Genomic DNA, 19,731 nt, shown 5'->3' with positions numbered 1-19,731 from the left:
TCAAATAATTAAATATAAAATAAATATAATATTATAAAAAATAATTTTACCTTCTAAAAACTATAACAAAATCTACTTAGCTTGATAGAATAAATTGATAGAAGGACGAATGTAAAAGTAGTTTTGGTGTGGTTTGATTTTTGTATTCGGTGGTATTTAAAGGGGAGGAGAATGGGTTAATAGCCAAGATTTAAGGCTCGGGTAATAATGGAGTGCACAATAATTCAAGGTGAATAATAGAAGGCGCGCCACATGATACGAGTCTTCCTGTACGTATTAGATTTCCCTGCGAATGCACGCTTCATGATCTGCACCTTCTAACGTGGAGCTAGCTCAAACAGAATCCTGCGAAGGCGCAAATCATGACGCATGTTCAGACAAAATCCCACGAAAGCACGCTTTATGATCCTCGCTTTATAAGAAAAAAGGTAATTTAATAATATTTGAAGATGTAATATTTTGTTGCTATGATTATTTTTGGGTAAAAACGCCAGAAATTAACGTATTTACTAAAATTAAACAATGAGGGTAACTGCACACTGATATTACTATTGCACATTAGTTTTCTTCATGGGCCCCACAGGACACCTCCTGGATTTGTTTTTCTCGTAGTTTCAAATAATTTAGGGATTGGATTTGCAGACTGGATCACTGGACAAGATAAAATATTGTAAGAAACGAAAAACTTTATTGTAAATTTAGAAATGTCATGTTATGTATTTTACTGTGTTATATAATTTGGATAGAAGTTATATATATACTAACACGGGGTCCCTGTATAAATAATATTTTTCTTAATTTTATAATTTATTATGAAAAATATGAGACGGTGAGTCATATATCTCTGCCTAACACACTATCTAATTTCCTAAAAAGGAAAATTACTCTGTTATCTTCACTATAATAAATGTCTAACAATATAAAAATATAATTTTATTTTTCCATTTTTAATACTAATAAAAAATTAAATAAAAATTCATACTTTTAGAATAGATCGAAGTGATTTAATATAGTATCTTTTCGGAATCTTTGTTAACAAAGGATAACAAACACACCTCAACATTTTTAAGGAGAATAAAACTCTTTTTAACCACTAAGATCACTTAATGAGTTAAATAAAAATTCATTCTTTTTTAATTTATCAAATGGAAGAAAAAAATTAAAACATAAACATATTCAAGCACATGGTAATAATATAAAGATGAAAAACTTAGATATTAACATGTGAATTATGTCTTGAATCTGACTTTATAAAATAATGATTTAGTTTTTAAAATTAATTACTTATTTTAACAATTTACAAAAATGAATTTATATAAATTAAATTAATATTTATACTCTTAATATTTTAATAGTTCTTTTACGTTGTATAAATAGAATAGAAATTATTTAGAAATTTGCAAAGTTGGCAAGGTGCGTCTACCGCCCAAATGCAACTGCTTGAAGTGAAAGCTATCCTTTTTGGAGGGTCATATTTAAGGAAGCTCTTTAGAAGATCAAAGACTAATTGGTCTTTAGAGTGTTCTCAACGGTTAAAATCGGTTTCAATGTAAATAAAGACCCCAAGTTTGCATTGTTGCTTGTCTGTAATTAGTTGTAACAATTTTCTATTTTTTAATAAATTTTGAGTATAGAATTTATAAAAAAAAATATTTATCGCAACTAAGTATGTTTATTATATTATTATGTTTACACTTAAAAAATTTCTATATTTATAATTAACATAAAAACATATAAAAAATATAATATATATTAATTATGGATTGCAATCGAGGTTAACAATAAGTTTATATGGAGAGGAATGGAATATCCAATCTGAACTTCGTTTCAAACAAGAGCAGAGGGCAATAAATCGAGACCGTCTAGTCAATGTTACCTTTGCGTCAAGTAGAGAAAGATTCTAGTCTATGTTTACCGATCTTTATATTTTTTATTTTTAGTTTTCCATTCTTTTTCTTAATCTACTTTTGATTAAACATTTATTCTCTTCAAAGTTTTTGTTAAGCATTATTACTGGTGAGGTGTTTGAAAAGTCATTATTATATTAAAAATTCCAATTAATTATTTTTTAGAAATAACCCTCTTAGAAAAATAACCACAAATTATTCATGTAGTATACTTCGTGTTCTACAAGAAATGAAGTCAGATCTTACGTTTTACGAAAATCGAGTTTCATAAATTTATTATTACTTTTATCCAATATTAATGACTTTATCTAAAAAAGTTGATGGGTATCGCGCTATATAAAACACGAGGTTCATTAAACACGTTTTATAGAACGCGATATAATCCTATTCAGATTGTTTGGAGATTATTTTTCTAACTAATTTGACATTAGAATTATTTCTCAAAAATATAATTAATGAGGGTTTTTACTATAATAATACCGTTTGAAAATATATGATCAAATTTATATAAAGAAATCATTTAATGCAAGTAACCTTTTTAACATTTACTTTGATGTGCCATTGATGGATATATAGTAATGCTTAGTGTTTATTTCATTGTCAGAGATTATTTTTTTTTGTTAAAAAAGTTTAGGTTAGATGTGATTATCTTAGTTTAGGGTCACGATATATCTAAGACTTAATTGAGATTTACATAAGAATTTATAAATTATCCACTAAACGTGACGGTTGTAGGATTCGAACTTGGCCTTACAAACCCAAATTGGATGAGTAATTTTTTTATTCTTATTATAATTGAAATTTTAAACTATTTTTTCTCTAAATAATCAGTTTAAACTAAATTTAATGTGGTGAATTAAAGGAACATCAATCAAAGCCAAAAGTGTATATGGTATGAGCTTAAACTCAAATAAAAATTTGTAAAATCCTATCCTATGTTTATCTACAGCCGGTTATTTTTTTACTCCCAGAACAGATAATTTTGTATTTGATAATTTTCTTAGGTGGTGTTTGTTTTTACTGTATAAGGTCTGCAAAGTTCTTATGTTTGCGTCGCGCAGACCATGCGCAGACATTGAGCTTCGCATACCATTTGTTTTTTAGAAGACAGAAGCTCTTCTAACGTCTGTGCGTGGTCTGCACGGCGCAGACGTGATCTTATGTCTGCATACGTCTTCTAATCTCTTCAAAGAGGTTTTATATTTAATTTTATATTATATTTGATTTTAAGTTTAATATTAATTTTTTAAATAAATTAAATATTAATTTTTTAATATTATATTATAGATATTAATTTTAATATTAATTTTTTAAAATAAATTAAATATTAATTTTTAATATTATATTATAGATATTTAATTTTATATCATATAAATTATTTTATATTATTAAAATTTTATATTTATTTTAATTATTTTGATTTAAGTTTAAATATAATATTTTTTTGGATTTGTTATTTTGAAATTATATTTAAACTTTTTATACAAAATGTAATTATTTAAACCACTTTGCTTAATAAAAAATGATTTCATTGTTTGCTAATTAAGATTTTAAAATATAAAAAATTATAAATTATGTTTTTTAAAATTTTAAAATACAATCACAATTAAATAAAAAATAATCATAAAATAATTTGATAAATTAAAAAATATTTTCTAAAAATATCATATAATTATAAAAATAAATTATGAATATATATTTAAAAAATTAAAAGTATTACATAATTGCATATTTAAAAAAAAATCATATAATTTAATGATTATTTATAAATTTTATTCTATAAAACTTATAAAACTAATAATACATGTGATTATGTGAGACTTATAATAGAATTAATAAGGTGGTGTTTATTTTTCTAAAAAAATATTATTGTAGTTGTATAAATTATTTAAATTTCAGTATTGTAAAACTAAAATTATTTAAATCTCAGTATTGCAAAACTCTCTTAAGTTTAAAAAATCATTTTATTTATATTTCAGTTTATTTTAGCATTCTGTAGACGTTAAAAAACAAACAGTCTTCTTCTTGCAGATTGCAGACTTTTGACCCATCTCTTCTGCTGCAGATGCCTGTAGATGTGGTCCACAGACTACATACTTTTTACCTCTGCAAAAACAAACACCAACTTATACCCACATTAATATTTATGTTATATCGACGTGGAAAGCAAGGCACGAGGAGTCATGTTTCCTCCCCCTCTTTTTCCCGCCCAAAACAGTAGCAAAATTAAAGAAGTGTCAAGAACATGTTGAAAAATGAAGTGAATTCATTAATGAAATATTTTAAATTAAAAGTGATTTATTATCTCTTTGTATTTGAATATTAATAGGATAATTATATTTTTTTAATATTTTAAAGTAAAAGATGACTATAACCCCTAGCCTTCCAAGCTAATGATGTGGGTTCAATTCTCGCTACCCGCTTGATATTCGAATTCTATTTGAATTTTTATTAATTCAATTCAACGATGCATTAACATCGTTGAATTGAATTAATAAATACGCAATTCTTAAATTTTTTTCCACATGTTCTTTAGTTTTTACAAACAATAGAAAAGAAAAAATCAAACAAAAGAAGAAAAAAAAGTCAAAACAAAAAAAAATTGTAATGAAAAGTGTCGATTGTCTAATGGATAGGACAAAGATCTTCTAAACCTTTGGTATAGGTTCAAATTCTATTGGACGCAATTTATAATCAATTTCTATATTCTATAAGAATATTTCTATATTTTTTTAAATTTTAAATATTAAAAGAATATCAATATCTTTTTTGAATATTTTAAAATAAAAGTTATTTATTATATTTTTAAATATTAAAATGATAACAATATATTTTTAAATATTTCAAATTAAAAGACATGATCTTTTAGAGTTTGAATATAAATGAATAACACTATTTTTATTAAAATCTACTTTAAGAATTCCTAAATAGAGTGCTAACCTTCTAGGCTAAACAATTTTGGAATTCAAGAACTTCTAATTTCTTGAAAAATATTTTCTCTCATTATCTAGTTTCTCGATGATAGACAAAGGCAAGAAATATTTTGCGATCTCGAAAGTTTGTGCTATAGTTTGTTGATTATCGAGTTGTTACATCATGTGAAATAGACAACCAAAGATCTCGAGCATGAAAGAAATGACCAAAAATTTGTCTTAAAAGAAATTATGTAACAACAGTTCTCAACTATTTCCGATCACAAAATAAAAATTAAAAATAGTATTTTTCTCTCTATTTATTCTCTTTTATTTGTTAAAGAAATTTATTTTATTTTGTTTATTTTTTTAAGTTTGATTTCGATTTAATTTCGTCTCGAATGGTTGTTTTGGATAACCTAACTCAGGGGAGAAATAATTGGATATATCCCGATAAACGAATGACCTTTTTGCAGCGGTATGCTTTTGACTTCATACATAATGGAGCACTGCAGGAAAGCAAATCAATCTGCACGTTTCATTAGAAGGAGAAACGGAAGACATTGGTTAACCGTTCGTACCAAATTGACTTTTGGTCGACAGTATAGAACACTTCATCCGATTAAGAATACAGACGGTTTTTAATCGAGGTTTAATTTAATGCAATTATTTTGAAATATAGCATTCCATAAATTTAAGAATTATGTACTTACAAGTGTATGAATACGTGAATGCCTTGTCTTAGTTACGCATGTGTCGTGCTACCCGCAAATAAGTTTTGGAAGGATAACGTTGTACATGACAATACGACATTGCTCGGTAAGCTTACAATTTTATTTTAATTTACAGAAAATGATGAAATTATATATACACACACACACGGAACTCTACCATTAAATAAAAAATGTTATAATCTATTAATTTTATTCATTATCCTTACCAAGCACACCAAAAAATATATATTTTTACCGTCCTTTTTAATTTTCTATTATATAAATAGTTTGTACATTAAACTTACAAATCAAAAGGCGAAAACCAAGCCGAGCTTCACACAGTGAAATGCAGAGCTGATGATCATAATCGAGTCAAATTGGTTCCATGTATCATGCTGGTGGTATTGTGAAAGCAATAGTAGAAGTCAATGTTCCTCAAGAGGTCATAGATAAGTAAATTTGAATCAGGTATAGAAAATTAGATAAATTGAACTTGCAACTTTTGGTGCGGACACGAAAAATTGAAATCAAATTGGATGGATGAAATTAAACACATAATTAGAAAAATTTCTTATAACCATTGAAACAAAACTAACAATTCAAGATCACATAAGGATCGTACAAGAAAAGTACTTAGATTTTCTTTTAGAATTTATGAAAAGATAGTTCCAATTACTTCCCATATGTTGTGAACAGAAACTAATGGGTCGACAATTATCAAAAGAGTGGTGCGATAATGCTTTATGCTTTCTTTGACAAACAAAATAAATAGAGCACTTTGCTCCTTTGAAATTAAAATAAAGATGAAATAAACAAATATAACATTGTTCTCCTTTTGGGAAATAAAGTAAACAGAGCACCTTTCTTTTGACCAATTAAGCCAATTTCAATATAGGCCTACCATTAGCAAAGATACTATTACTTTTGCATTGCACGTCCTTAATTTGTTATATTTATCTTTAAAAAAAATTTTGTATGAACTTTGAAGTGTAGTCTTTAAAAAAATTGGAACCGTGTCTAAAATCATGAGAACTTATCAGATTTTGAAAATTAAATTTTTATAAGAGCATCAAAACATCCTTGATACCTGTCGTTGGATGCTCAAGTTAGCTATAATAGTTTTTACAAGTTTAAAGATTTCAAGAAATGTTTCTATTAAAAAGGGAAAAAAGTATATTCAATCCTCTCTTACATTATATATCAATTGGTAAAATTCTTGTCTATTTTAGTTATAGTGGAGGAGAATTATATATATGGTTGAAATATTGAAATTTCCAAGTTCACGATGAATAGCAGGCCACGTGATGTCTACTTCTTTATTGGGATTTTTCTCATGGTATTTCTCAATCACCGTGTGTTTTATACTTTATCATCTTTCAATTCTATTTAAGTGAGAAATATTACCATATATAAAGAATCGAAGAAAAAAAAAGTTAGAATTAGTGTTGATTGGAAATATACGAGGCCAAGAATAGCTGACAGTCAAAAAGTTTACGCCCTTATTCAACGATCAGCGATTACTTCTCTCAAAATGTAATGTCTTGACATGGGCCACTAATATTTTATGGCAAAAGGATCTTCTTTTCTGGCATATATTATTTTCGTATTTATTCATAGTTCAGTTTTCATGTTCAATATCATATATTCAAATACATGTGCAGATATACAAATAGAAAATCTTTTGACATTGTATGATAGTTATACTTGAATTCGAGAGTGTGTATATGTAATTCTATTAATTGTGCAATTAAATAGAGCAACAAGGAGATATGACCTCCACCTGTATGCGGCGAGAAGTTGAAGGGTTTTGATTGCTACCTATAAATGGATTGTAAAAGACAGTGCATTTTGTTAATCAATATATATGTTCCCACCATGGATGAACCAAAATTAAACACAATATCTTTCACTACCACCATTTCTTTGCTTTCTATCATTTCGGATAAAAGCCACCAACGAGAATATTCTAAAATTTGAAAGGGTCGAAATGGGATTTCAGTTTATGGGAATAACTGACTGAGTTCTTATTGCCAGACGATCAAAGCCAGTTTCTAGGGTCATTATTCCAACAGCTCAAATGCCACAGGGAATCCATTTCATTTTATTTTATTTTCAAAGACTTTTAGATGATGAGCACTTGGAGTGTTACGCTTGCTTTTGCATAGAACATGTACCTAAGGACATACGCAATATTTTATATTAGGGGGCGAACTTGAACTTATAAAATTTTAGGGACAAAAATAAAAATACATAGAAAAAATCTAAAATATATAATAATTTTAAATTTTCAAGGGAAGTAGCTGTCGCTGCTTGCTTCCCTCGATCCATCCCTGTATGCAAGGCGGGATAGATCGGAGGAAAAAAGGGGGGAAAACCCTCCACTTGCGTTTGGAAGAGAATTAGGTTTGTTTTAACTCTATGTTATACGGCCACCTGTGCATTAAACCAAGGCATCATCATGCTGTTAGAAGATCATTGTCTATTTGTGTTATTAACAACATGGATTACTTTTATAGGTGGCTGAAAAGTGAAAATTTACGTGGCTGAACAAGCATCTATGGTGGGAATGGAAAATCGTTTTCAAATCTTGTTGTTTTAACCATAAACATCTCTCTCGAGTGCAAGGAATAAAAAATCCGACAGATCAAGTACACACAAATACTAGCCCCATACGCTTGCTACTGCTTGATACCCATCCATATGGAATTTCGGAAATATCATTTCATTTAAATATAAATAATTAAACATCAAATGATAAATTTAGAAACAATGTTAAATTACGAAACAAAACTAAACCCTAAATATCAATCGTTTTCATTGCATGCAGCGTAGGATGAGATAGAAGAGGTCGCGGGCAAGGCAATCGGTAACGCCAGACATTCAAAGGTTTAAGGGAAGCAAAAAGGAAAAAAGAGTGCGAAAAACCTTGTGCAGAATATATTTCTCAAGTCAAAATAAGGCTATGGATTTTGTTAGTGGCATTAACATAATAGGGCTATCATTTGACATTAATGTAGTGGTTGACTAAGGTCCAAATAGTTTCTGAGGATGAAGAAGGGAAAGATCGTAGAGGACATGTGAGGGGGAGTTGTTGAGTGAAGTGGACGAGTTTATTCTTTGGTATATTCCGTTCCATTCATGTGACTAAACCCCACTTTTACAATATAGTTTCTAACCCATTATCGTACCCTAGTTGACTTATTTTCTTCCATGTGTATTTTACTTCTACTTTTAGCCTTCATTTCCAAGTCAATTTAGGCGATCTATATGTAAATAGTCTTCATGTTTTTATTGACATTGATATGTTTCCGGTAGTGGTGGTGGTGATGGTAGTGAGCACTATAAAATCTTGATTTCAATTTTTTTATCACTTGATTTCAATTTAAATCTAGCCATTATAATTATTTTTACGCTTTCATGCATTTATTCAATATAAATACTTTTATTTTTTAAAAAATATTTGCTAATATTGTTGAACAAGGATTTTAAACATGTAAACTTTAGGGGGAAATGAAATGTTCGTATAAAGATGATTCACAACTATATTAAGACGTCCTTTGTGTAGAATATTTTTTTTGGTACATATGATAAAACGACAACGTTTTGTTTACCATCTTAATAGCTCTATCCTATAGATATCAGCTTGCAAAAGATTAAGCAGTTCATTTGGTGGCTGCTCAACCCAGAACGTTCCTTCGGTTCATATAGAAGTTAGGTGTGCCATCTGATCGGTGCATCAATTTCATTCCCTCCAGGTATGTCAAACTTCCTTAACCCATCCTTCTTTTACCATTTTTTGATAGTCACTGATAAGAATTTCATTTTGCATGTTGGTCGATCCACCTCCCCGTATTGCTTCAACTGGCCATCGACATCTGCTTCGACTACTAAGTTTGTCAAGGTTTCTTATAGGTCACGGATTCGAGCACTAGCAGTTGCATCAGAATGATTGAACGTTCATTATCAAATGATTGAGAATATTTATGACATATACTAATTTGTAATCACCTTAGTGTAATAAAAAAATTGAGAGCTAACCTAGTTTATAATTGACTCAAGAACTATTTATTTACTTATATTAAGAAATCACTCAAGAAGTGTATATCTTTATTCTTTAGCATCCAAACAAATATACAATTGACATAGAGGTGTAGGATAAAACATGATGATGGATGGTACACTTACCTAATTCATATATGAATTAGACTATTTAAAAATGAGACATGAATGATCTCAAGGAGCAGAAAAAGAAGCTCACTCTTTCCATTTTCCCCTTGTCTAATTCATCCACAAGCCGTAATTATTATGTTCTAGATTATGTACGGATCCCTCTCATCACAAACGTGATTCATTATGTATAGAAGAGACTAGCAATGGCGGAAGATGATGGGCACTAGTGGGGGCTATGACCCCAACCCAAAAAAAATTAAAATAATATATATATATATATATATATATATTATTAAATTAGGATAAACTATTCAAATAGTCACTTACCTTTTATATTTTTACATTTTCTCACCAAATTCAAAAAACTTAAGTTTTGGTCACTATGACGTTGAATGCCGTTAGTTTGATGATATGACATATTATTTAAAGAGTTTAACTTTTATTTTAATCCCTAAACTTTAGACAAAATATTATTTTTAGGTCTTTTGTAAACTTAAAATAGTTTAGGGATGAAATTCTAATTTATTATTTTTTAATATGTTTTATTTCCAACCCCTAGCTTCCTCACCGTCATCTTCTATATTTTCGGTTACCTGTGTTGGGAAATAAAACGAGTACGAGTAATTTCTCTATAACCAGATTAGTGAGAATGCGAAATAAAAGAGGAAAAATAATGCCTGAAATTGATAACGGAGTTCAGCCAATTTGCTTACGTCTCCGGACTGCTGCAAATCTTTTACTAAGAGAGAAATTTACAGGTGTTTACAAAACACTCACTACTAACAAGAAAGCTCTCTAGTATTGGGAGAAAGAAATGATTTTTGGGATGATTTTGAAGCTAAATGAGTTAGGGTATTTATAGTTGAACCTTAGGGACTAATCTTGTAAATGCCCTAAAGTGTGCAATGGTTAAAATGTAATTAACCCAAAAACATTTTAAATAAAGAATTGGGGCACCGAATTCGGTGCCCCCTTTTCTGAAAATGCTAAGCATTTAGGCGGTGGCACACCATCCTTTTTTGACTTTTCTTTCCTCCAACAATCTCCCACTTGAAGACTGATTTTAATCTTTCTTCAGACCTCGGTCAATGCAGCAACATTCCTGGTCTTGTTACTCTAGCATGCCAACTGAAGCTGAACACAACTTCAGTTTGTTCGTAGTCACCGTCTTTGTTAACATGTCTGTCGAATTTTGAGCTCCACTAATCTTTTCAAAATCCCAGCTTCCAGAAGAGACCGGATAAAATGATATCGCAATTGTATGTGCTTTGTTCTGGAATGAAAAGACGGATTCTTGTTTCTTTCTTTGACTATCGCAATACAAGACATTGTTTTCTTGTTTCTTGACTAACTCTTCCAAGAAACTTTAGAGCCAAACCATCTCCTTGTTGGCTTTCGTAACAGCGACATATTCTGCTTCAGTTGTGGAGAGAACAACTATCTTATGTAGTTGAGAAACCCAACTCACTACAGTTTCTCCTAGAGTATAGACATACATTGTAGTGCTTCTTCTGATATCGACATTTTTGACTAAGTCAGCATCTATATAGCCTGTTAGTATCGTATCTCCTCCTTTGAAACAAAGTGCTTTGTTTGTGGTACCTCGCAGATATCTGAGGATCCATTTGACTGCTTCCCAGTGTACCTTGCCCGGATTATTCATGTACCTGCTAACAGCTCCCACTACATGAGAAATATCTGGTCTGGTATAAACCATGGTATACATCAGACTTCCAATTGCTGAGGCATACGACACCTTCACCATGTGTGCACGTTCTTCCTCCGTCTTGGTGACTGTTCTTTGGAGAGTCTAAAATGAACACCTAAAGGTGTACTTACTGGTTTAGCATCTTGCATGTTGAACCTGGAGAGTACTTTTTTGATGTACTCAACTTGTGATAACATCAAAGTCCCCGACTTTGTGTCTCTCTTGACCCTCATCCCTAGAATCTTCTTTGCAGCGCCCAGATCTTTCATTGCAAACCGCTTTGACAATTTTTGCTTCAAGTTTATAATCTCTTGCATGTTTGAACCTGCAACAAGCATGTCATCAACATATAACAATAAAATAATAAAGCTATTATCGAACTTCTTGATGTAGCAACAATGATATGCTTGACATCTGGTAAAACCACTGCTACCCATGAAGCTATCGAACTTCTTGTACCATTGTCTAGGAGCTTGTTTTAAACCATACAAACTCTTCTTCAACCTGCATACCAGGTTTTTATTGCTTGCATCTATGAAGCCTTCTGGCTGCCTCATATAGATTTCTTCTTCTAAATCACAATGAAGGAAAATTGTCTTTACATCTAACTGCTCAAGATGTAAATTTTCTACAACTATAATTTTCAACACCAGTCTGATTGTAGACAGTTTTACAACTGGAGAGAAAATTTCATTGTAGTCAATACCTTCCTTTTGATGAAACCCTTTGACAACCAATCTTGCTTTGTAGCGTTTGCTCCCATCGTGCTCTTCTTTGATCCTGTAGATCCACTTGTTATGGAGCGCTTTCTTTCCTGGTGATAATTCAGTTAATTCTCACGTCTGATTTGACATAAGCGAGTCCATCTCATCTTTCATTGAAGACTCCCACTTGACTGAATCCTCCACCTGCATTGCTTCATCATAACACTCTGGTTCACCATTATCAGTCAGCAACAAGTAGTGCAAGGAAGGTGAATAACGATGGATTGATTTAGGAATTCTGGAAGAGTGTCTCAGTTCTGGTGTGCGTGGTTCTTCTTGAACTGCTTCAGGATTGATCTGAACATCATTTCCAGAAATCTCCTCAAACTCATCAAATTCCTTTGTTTCAGCTTTGGTATTGGAGCTACTTGATTATATGGTTGCCCTGTCTTTGTACATCACATTCTCATTGAAAATGACATCTCTTCTTCTGATGATCTTCCGATTTTCATAGTCCCAAAACCGGTAACCGAACTCATCACCGCCATAACCAACAAAGGCACATTTGTTGGACTTAGCATCAAGTTTACTTCTTTCAGTAGAGTCTATGTGCACATAAGAAATACAACCAAACACTGTTAAGTGTGAAATGTTTATTTCTTTCTTGCTCCAAACTTCCTCTGATTTTCTGTCATCCAAAGGAACTGAGGGCCCATGGTTGATCAGGTAAGCTGCAGTGTTGATAACTTCAGCCCATAGAAATTTGGGCAATCCGACATGTATCCTCATGCTTCTGGCACGTTCATTCAGAGTTCTGTTCATGCGCTCTTCTACGCCATTCTGTTGTGGTGTCATGGAAACTGTTGTCTCCATCTTAATCCCATTTTTTGCGCAAAATTCTCTGAATCTTCTATTTCTGTACTCTCCTCCATTGTCAGACCTCAACCACTTGACTTTCAAACAGTCTCATTTTCCACTATGGCATTCCATTTTCTGAATGTATCAAAGACTTCTGATTTCTTCTTCAGAAAATAAACCCACACCTTTCTTGTTGAATCATCGATGAATGTGACATAATATAATGAGTCTGCAAGAAATGGAACTGGAGATGGAACTGGATATGATCCCCATACATCAGTATGAACGAACTTTAACTTTTCTGTATTGGGTGTCTTACTAATCTTTGTAAAGCTTACTTTCTTTTATTTGCCAAAGATGCAATCCTCGCATAGTCCGACATCTACATTCTTTAGATCCGGCAACTTCCCTTTTGACAAAAGTGTCTTTATTCCTTTCACGCTCATATGGCCAAGCCTTTGGTGCCATATGTTTGATTTTCCATCAGCATCTGCTGTAACAATGATATTCTCTAAGTTTGAGGTTACATAGAGAGTACCAGTCTTCTTACCACGAGCAATGACGAGTACTCATATGGTAATCTTCCATTAACAACATGAAAATGTTGTACTATATCCTTCTCCATCAAGTTGTCCAACAGAAATCAAATTTCTTTTGAGGCCATAAATATGTCTCAATCCTTTCAGCGTCCAGGTGGTTTGGTTTGGTAATTTTAATCGGATGTCTCCTTTTCCGACGATCTTCAAGATTTCATCATCAGCTAGATGAACCCTCCCAAAATCACCACTGACATAGTTCTCCATGATTTCTTGGCATGAGGTGGAGTGAAAAGATGCCCCTGAATCCAAGATCCATGATTCGATGGGAATGTTTACGCTTAGAATCATGGCATCACATGTCTCTTCTTCTATGTTTGTAGATTCATGTGCTCCAATATCTTTCTTCGGTGCTCAGCAATCTCTTTTAAAGTGGCCCTTCTTGCCACAATTATAACAGGTAAAATCGTTCTTTCCCGTTCTTAATTTTCCCCTTCTGGATTTGGATCTGCCACGATTTGAATTTCTTTCTCAAGTTCTCCCTCTAGACTCCGTATGCAAGGCTGAGGAGGTTGATGCTTCATCCGATTCTCTCCGTCGAATTTCTTCGCTCAGTACCAAATCCTGAACATCGTCGAATTTCAATTTACTATTTCCCGACGAGCTATTAACTGCTGTAACAGTAGCATTTTAACTGTCTGGTAGAGATGATAAGAGAATTAAAGCTCAAACTTCATCATCAAATTCAATTTCCACGGAACTCAACTGGGTTGTAATTGTGTTGAGTTCATTTAGGTGTTGAGCCACTGATGCCCCTTTCGCCATCCGCAAATTGAATAATCGCCTCATCAAGTGCACTTTTTTGAGGCCGATGACTTCTCATACATACTGGAGAGAGCCGCCATAAGACCCGTCGTGGTCTTTTTCTTTGCTATGTTGAAAGCAACATTGCAAGATAACGTCAGTCGGATAACTCCGAGGGCTTATCTGTCGAGAAGAGCCCAATCTTCATTCTTCATGCCCTCTGGTTGCTATCCTGAGAGAGGTTGATATAGATTTTTCTGGTACAGAAAATCTTCAATCCGCATCTTCCAAAAGCCAAAGTCTGCACCATCGAACTTCTCAATTTTCACATTCCCTTCGTCTGCAGCCATCACTCCCACTGGAATATGGCTTCGTTTGGATCGTTTCTGACAATTCTTGCGAACCACCGTGAATTAGAACACCTCCGACGACTAATTCATATCGCCGATATTTTTTTACTATTCATGTAAACAGTAATGAATAGTAACCTAACAAAAAATTGACAGAATTCACAACCAAAAGCTCTGATTATCAGTTGTTGAGAAATAAAACGAGTACAAGTAATTTCCCTATAACCAGATTAGTGAGAATGCGAAATAAAAGCGGAAAAATAATACCCGAAATTGATAACAGAGTTCAGCCAATTTGCTTACGTCTCCGGACTACTGCAAATCTTTTACTAAGAGAGAAAATTTACAGGTGTTTACAAAACACTCACTACTCACAAGAAACCTCTCTAGTATTGGGAGACAAAAATTATTTTTGGGATGATTTTGAAGCTAAATGGGTTAGGGTATTTATAGTTGAACCTTAGGGACTAATCTTATAAATACCCTAAAGTGTGCAATGGCTAAAATGTAATTAACCCAAAAACATTTTAAATAAAGAATTAGGGCACTTTGCTGAAAATGCCAAGCATTTAGGCCTCCAACCTCATCTCTACTCTAGATATCTCTATCTCTACTCTAGAGATGAAACAGTAATTCATCTCCAGCACTATCTCTATATAACCACCAACTTTACTTTATTCATAATATTTAACTATTATAATATTGATTTTACATATATAAAATAAAACATATACATTTCTAATAAATATCAAAATATAAATATAAATAAAACATTCATAAATATAAATTAGTATGTATTTCAATGTATTTTTATCTATCTTGTAATTTAATCTATTTTAATCTACTTTAATCTAATTTAATCATTAAAAAAATTCTATATTTTTATGTTTGTTGTATTTTTATGTTTCAAAAAATTAGTACGTTTATTTATCTAATTTCAATGTACTTTTATTTATCTTGTAATTTAATCTACTTCAATATAATTTAATCTACTTCAATATAATTTAATATACTTTAATCTAATTTAATCATTAATTTTTTTTAACGTAGCTACAGTAACACGCTACATGTAGCGTGAAACTGCTTGCCACGCTAAACTGGCGCTCATCTTTAGCGCAGCATTGGAGCTCCAAAGTGGAGATTTTACTCCACTATAGCGTAGGATTGGAGATGCTCTTAGGCGGTGGCACACCTTCCTTTTTTGACTTTTCTTTCCTCCAACAACCTCATAGACATGAAACAATAAACTCTATAATAGACGGGATAGGAAAGCAACTCTTGCCAAACGAGCCTAGAATGATCGGGAGGTAAAAACATTCTTTGAAAAAAGAATATGGGTGTGTGTATCGGTTCCTTTTGTTTATAGTGGAGTCGCATAAGCAACCAATTAAGAGAGTTCATAGCCACAGAAATTATATTTATATATTTTATTATTATATGTAAGTTGCGTTAAATTATCGGTAAATAAAGAAATTAGATAAATTTTATTTTTTTATGTGAATGGATGAATTTTAACGATTTGTAAATTATATGGATTTATTATAAAATTAAATTTATATATTTTATTATTATATGTAAGTTGCGTGAAATAATCGGTAAATAAAGAAATTAGATGAATTTTTTTTTATTTTTTATGTGAATGGATGAATTTTAACAATTTGTAATTTTTTCTTTTAATAGTAGGATAATTTTATATATATAATTTACATTGAAAAAACCTTAAAATATTTTAGTTAATATTTACATTTTTTTTAAATTCACCCAAAAGATAATGTTGAGTTGCACCAATGGTTCCTAATAGGTCTATGATTTATGACTTAAGGGTATGAGAGAATAAAAAAGAGCAATTTAACTAATTGATCAAATGTGTTTACTCAAGTAGTATGATTAGGTATTTAATTTTTTTGATGTAATTAAATGTCTAACTTTTAATGTAATTAAATACCTAACTTTTTTTATTTATAAATATATATTTAATTATGATTGGTTCATACTTATAATTTTAATGTTATTTAATATAAATAGATGATAATTTAATATAAAGAGATTATACACGTTATATGCATTTAAAATTATTGTATGGACAAATAATAAATTACATAAATATTTTAAAAAATATATACATTTTTACATTTCAATAAATATATAGCTAGTCTTTTAATTTTCTTAAGAGAAAGTTGTTTTCCTTAAAAAAATTAAGTTCAAATAATTGCAAATATATATATTGTTAATTGATTAAAAACATTATGAACATAAACTATTTTATAATCACTTCATAACATTAAAAATTTCGTAAAATAACATCTACTTGTTCTTCGGTTTTCATTTCTAGAGTCCATTTTTCTCAACTTGTACAACTCTACTCGGTTACTAATGATTTTCATTTTCATAGAACAACATTACGTCAAAGATAAAAGCTCCCTGGGGAGCTAACTAAACCAGTTGAGTGGACAGATCACAGACCCCACTCTTGATCGTTTTTGCAACCTACTCGGCTGCAAGATATCAACAACGCATAGCATGGGACAAGATGACATTTGAGCATCCTGATAATAAAGAGGCAATATCTTCCAAGACTGTAGAGTATTCCCAGTGAACAGAGTCCTAACTGGCAAGGCTATTTACAATGGTCTGGTTGTCACTTTAAATAGTAATATATTGCCATTGATGGGACTTGGCAAGCATGGACCCTAATCGAGGCACAAGTGCTTCAACCATAGTAGGATATTGTGCCAACACTAGCGCATTTGCTCTGGTTATGGATTTGCCGCTTGAGTCACGGGCAATAGCTGCCATACCAAACCTGCGGCTTTCGTTGATGTTTGGGCCTCTGCGTCGAGATTAATTTTGGTGGCGTTTGGCAGGGGAGGAGTAAACACCTGCAGCAGCCTTGGGTTAGAAGGGAACATGAGAACAAAGGATGGACCAAGAGGCTGGTTGGACAGTCGTCCATCTGAAATTTTCAAATTATAATATATTTTAGATTTTTTTTACATTTCTTATTGGTCATTTATTTTCGTCTTATAAAATTTTATAAGTTCGTCTCCTTCTAAAATTTAAAATTCCACCCCTAACATAAAATTTTACATGCATCCATACATGAGAATATTTTTTTAACGTCAAGCCACCAATTAAAAAAGGTGGAAAGCCAATGGGGGACGGATCATGGTGAAGGGAAGAAATTCTCCACACTTCTTTTTCAAAAGGACAATGAACAAAACATGTTCGGTCGTTTCAATCTCGTTTTCACAGCATTGTCATTTGTTTGTTGGTGCACAATGCCTCCTAAAAAAGTTTTTCTTTTTCATTGGAAGCAAGTGTGGTGTTGCTACAGCCTGCAAGCACTCCAAATGAAAATTTTAGTCGCCGATGGGAGTGAAAATATACATACACTACAACAAAAGTGCTCTATAACGGCTTATTTAGCGGCGTTTAGAGAGTAAACGCCACAATATTTTGAAATATAGCAGCATTTTATAATCCAAACGCCGCCAAATGATTATATAGCGGCGTTTATGGGACAAATGCCGGTATAGAGTTATTTTTAGTGGCGTTTTATAAAAACGCCGCAAAAGAGTAGCCAATTAGCGGCGTTTTTAAACAATCGCCACAATATAACGGCAATGTAGCGGCGTTTATACCTCAAACGCCGCAATTATGAACACTGCATTAGCGTTTATACCAGCTTTCATGCATTAGCGTATGAACACTGCACTACGTGAACAAACAGAAAATTTGATTCCACTTAAAGTTCCAATATGATGACAAAATGTAGCTTTTTTCAAGAAAATTTGACGGTTTAAACCAATCCAATAATTTCATTAATATCTGAAAAAAAATAAACTTTCAATCTATGGATAGCAGTTAAAATTTCAATTTTTGATTTTGTGAAGCGGACCAGAATATTAAGTACGATTCCATTGAATTCATTATTTATATTTGTTGATAACAATAATACTATTGATGATTAATCTATTGAGTGAACTCAGTGCTAAAGAAAAGTATTATACTCTTAGGAGGTCTTGTATTCGAGTAATCGTGGGAATAGAGCTAAGATTAAATATTGGAAGATGTTAACTTGTTTAATTTCAAAAGAATATATACTCAATAAAGAATTAAACCTAAAAATTAAAGGGAGTAAGGCTTAGTTTTATCACTATCTAAAATAATAAGGACCTAAAGTGTTATTTCACACACAAAAATTTAAGGGGGCAAAGAGCCCTTCTCAACTCTCAAATCACTACGTGATTCCGTCCCTATCGATATTTGTGTATTATCAATAAATTAAAAAATATTTAAAAAAATAATATCTTATAATCATTATAATACATATTTGTTTAAACACAAATTTTAAAAACATAAATATTAATTGTAGGGTTTGAATACATATTTACATTATTTATAGTTTAGAGCCCCAATTTTGGATTTATAAGAACATATCATTTTTTGTAATTTTAATTTATTTGATTTTTTAAAAATTATTTTACATATAATTTTAAAAATATTCATAAAATCACAATCATATTTTTTTTTGTAATTTCAAAAAATAAATTATAAATTTTTTATATATTTTTAAAAGTTTGTGAACAATTTATTTTTTTAATTATTAAATGTATGATTTAACAATTGAATTAACGTGTTATGATTTACATATCATTGTTTAAAATATTAAAAAATTATAAAAAATTTTAATTATGATTTAAATGTCAAATGAGATATTAACCATTGAATTAACGTGTTATGTCAATTCTTTCTCTGACGGGACAACAAAGTGCTCAAAATATAAATATTTAATAATTTTAATCATCATTTTATAATGTTTAAAATTTTATAGATCGAAACAATAAAATTTCATAATTTAGGGACTTCTAATATATTTTACCCTTAGTTCATTATAATTTTTATTGTCTTGCAAGTATAAGTGAAATTATTCCATGCATGGATGGTGCAAACAAAAAATTATATTATAGTTGAACCCATTAATTGGTCTAATTGATTAAAGAAAATATTATTATTTTTTAAAGTCTTTTATTAGAGTAGCTGTTATTATAGAGTGTATTATTAATAAT

Source organism: Hibiscus syriacus, unplaced genomic scaffold (assembly GCF_006381635.1).
Source record: "Hibiscus syriacus cultivar Baekdansim isolate YM2019G1 unplaced genomic scaffold, ASM638163v2 tig00110556_pilon, whole genome shotgun sequence".
Classification (NCBI taxonomy): domain Eukaryota; kingdom Viridiplantae; phylum Streptophyta; class Magnoliopsida; order Malvales; family Malvaceae; genus Hibiscus; species Hibiscus syriacus.
Note: the sequence above shows the minus strand (reverse complement) of the source record.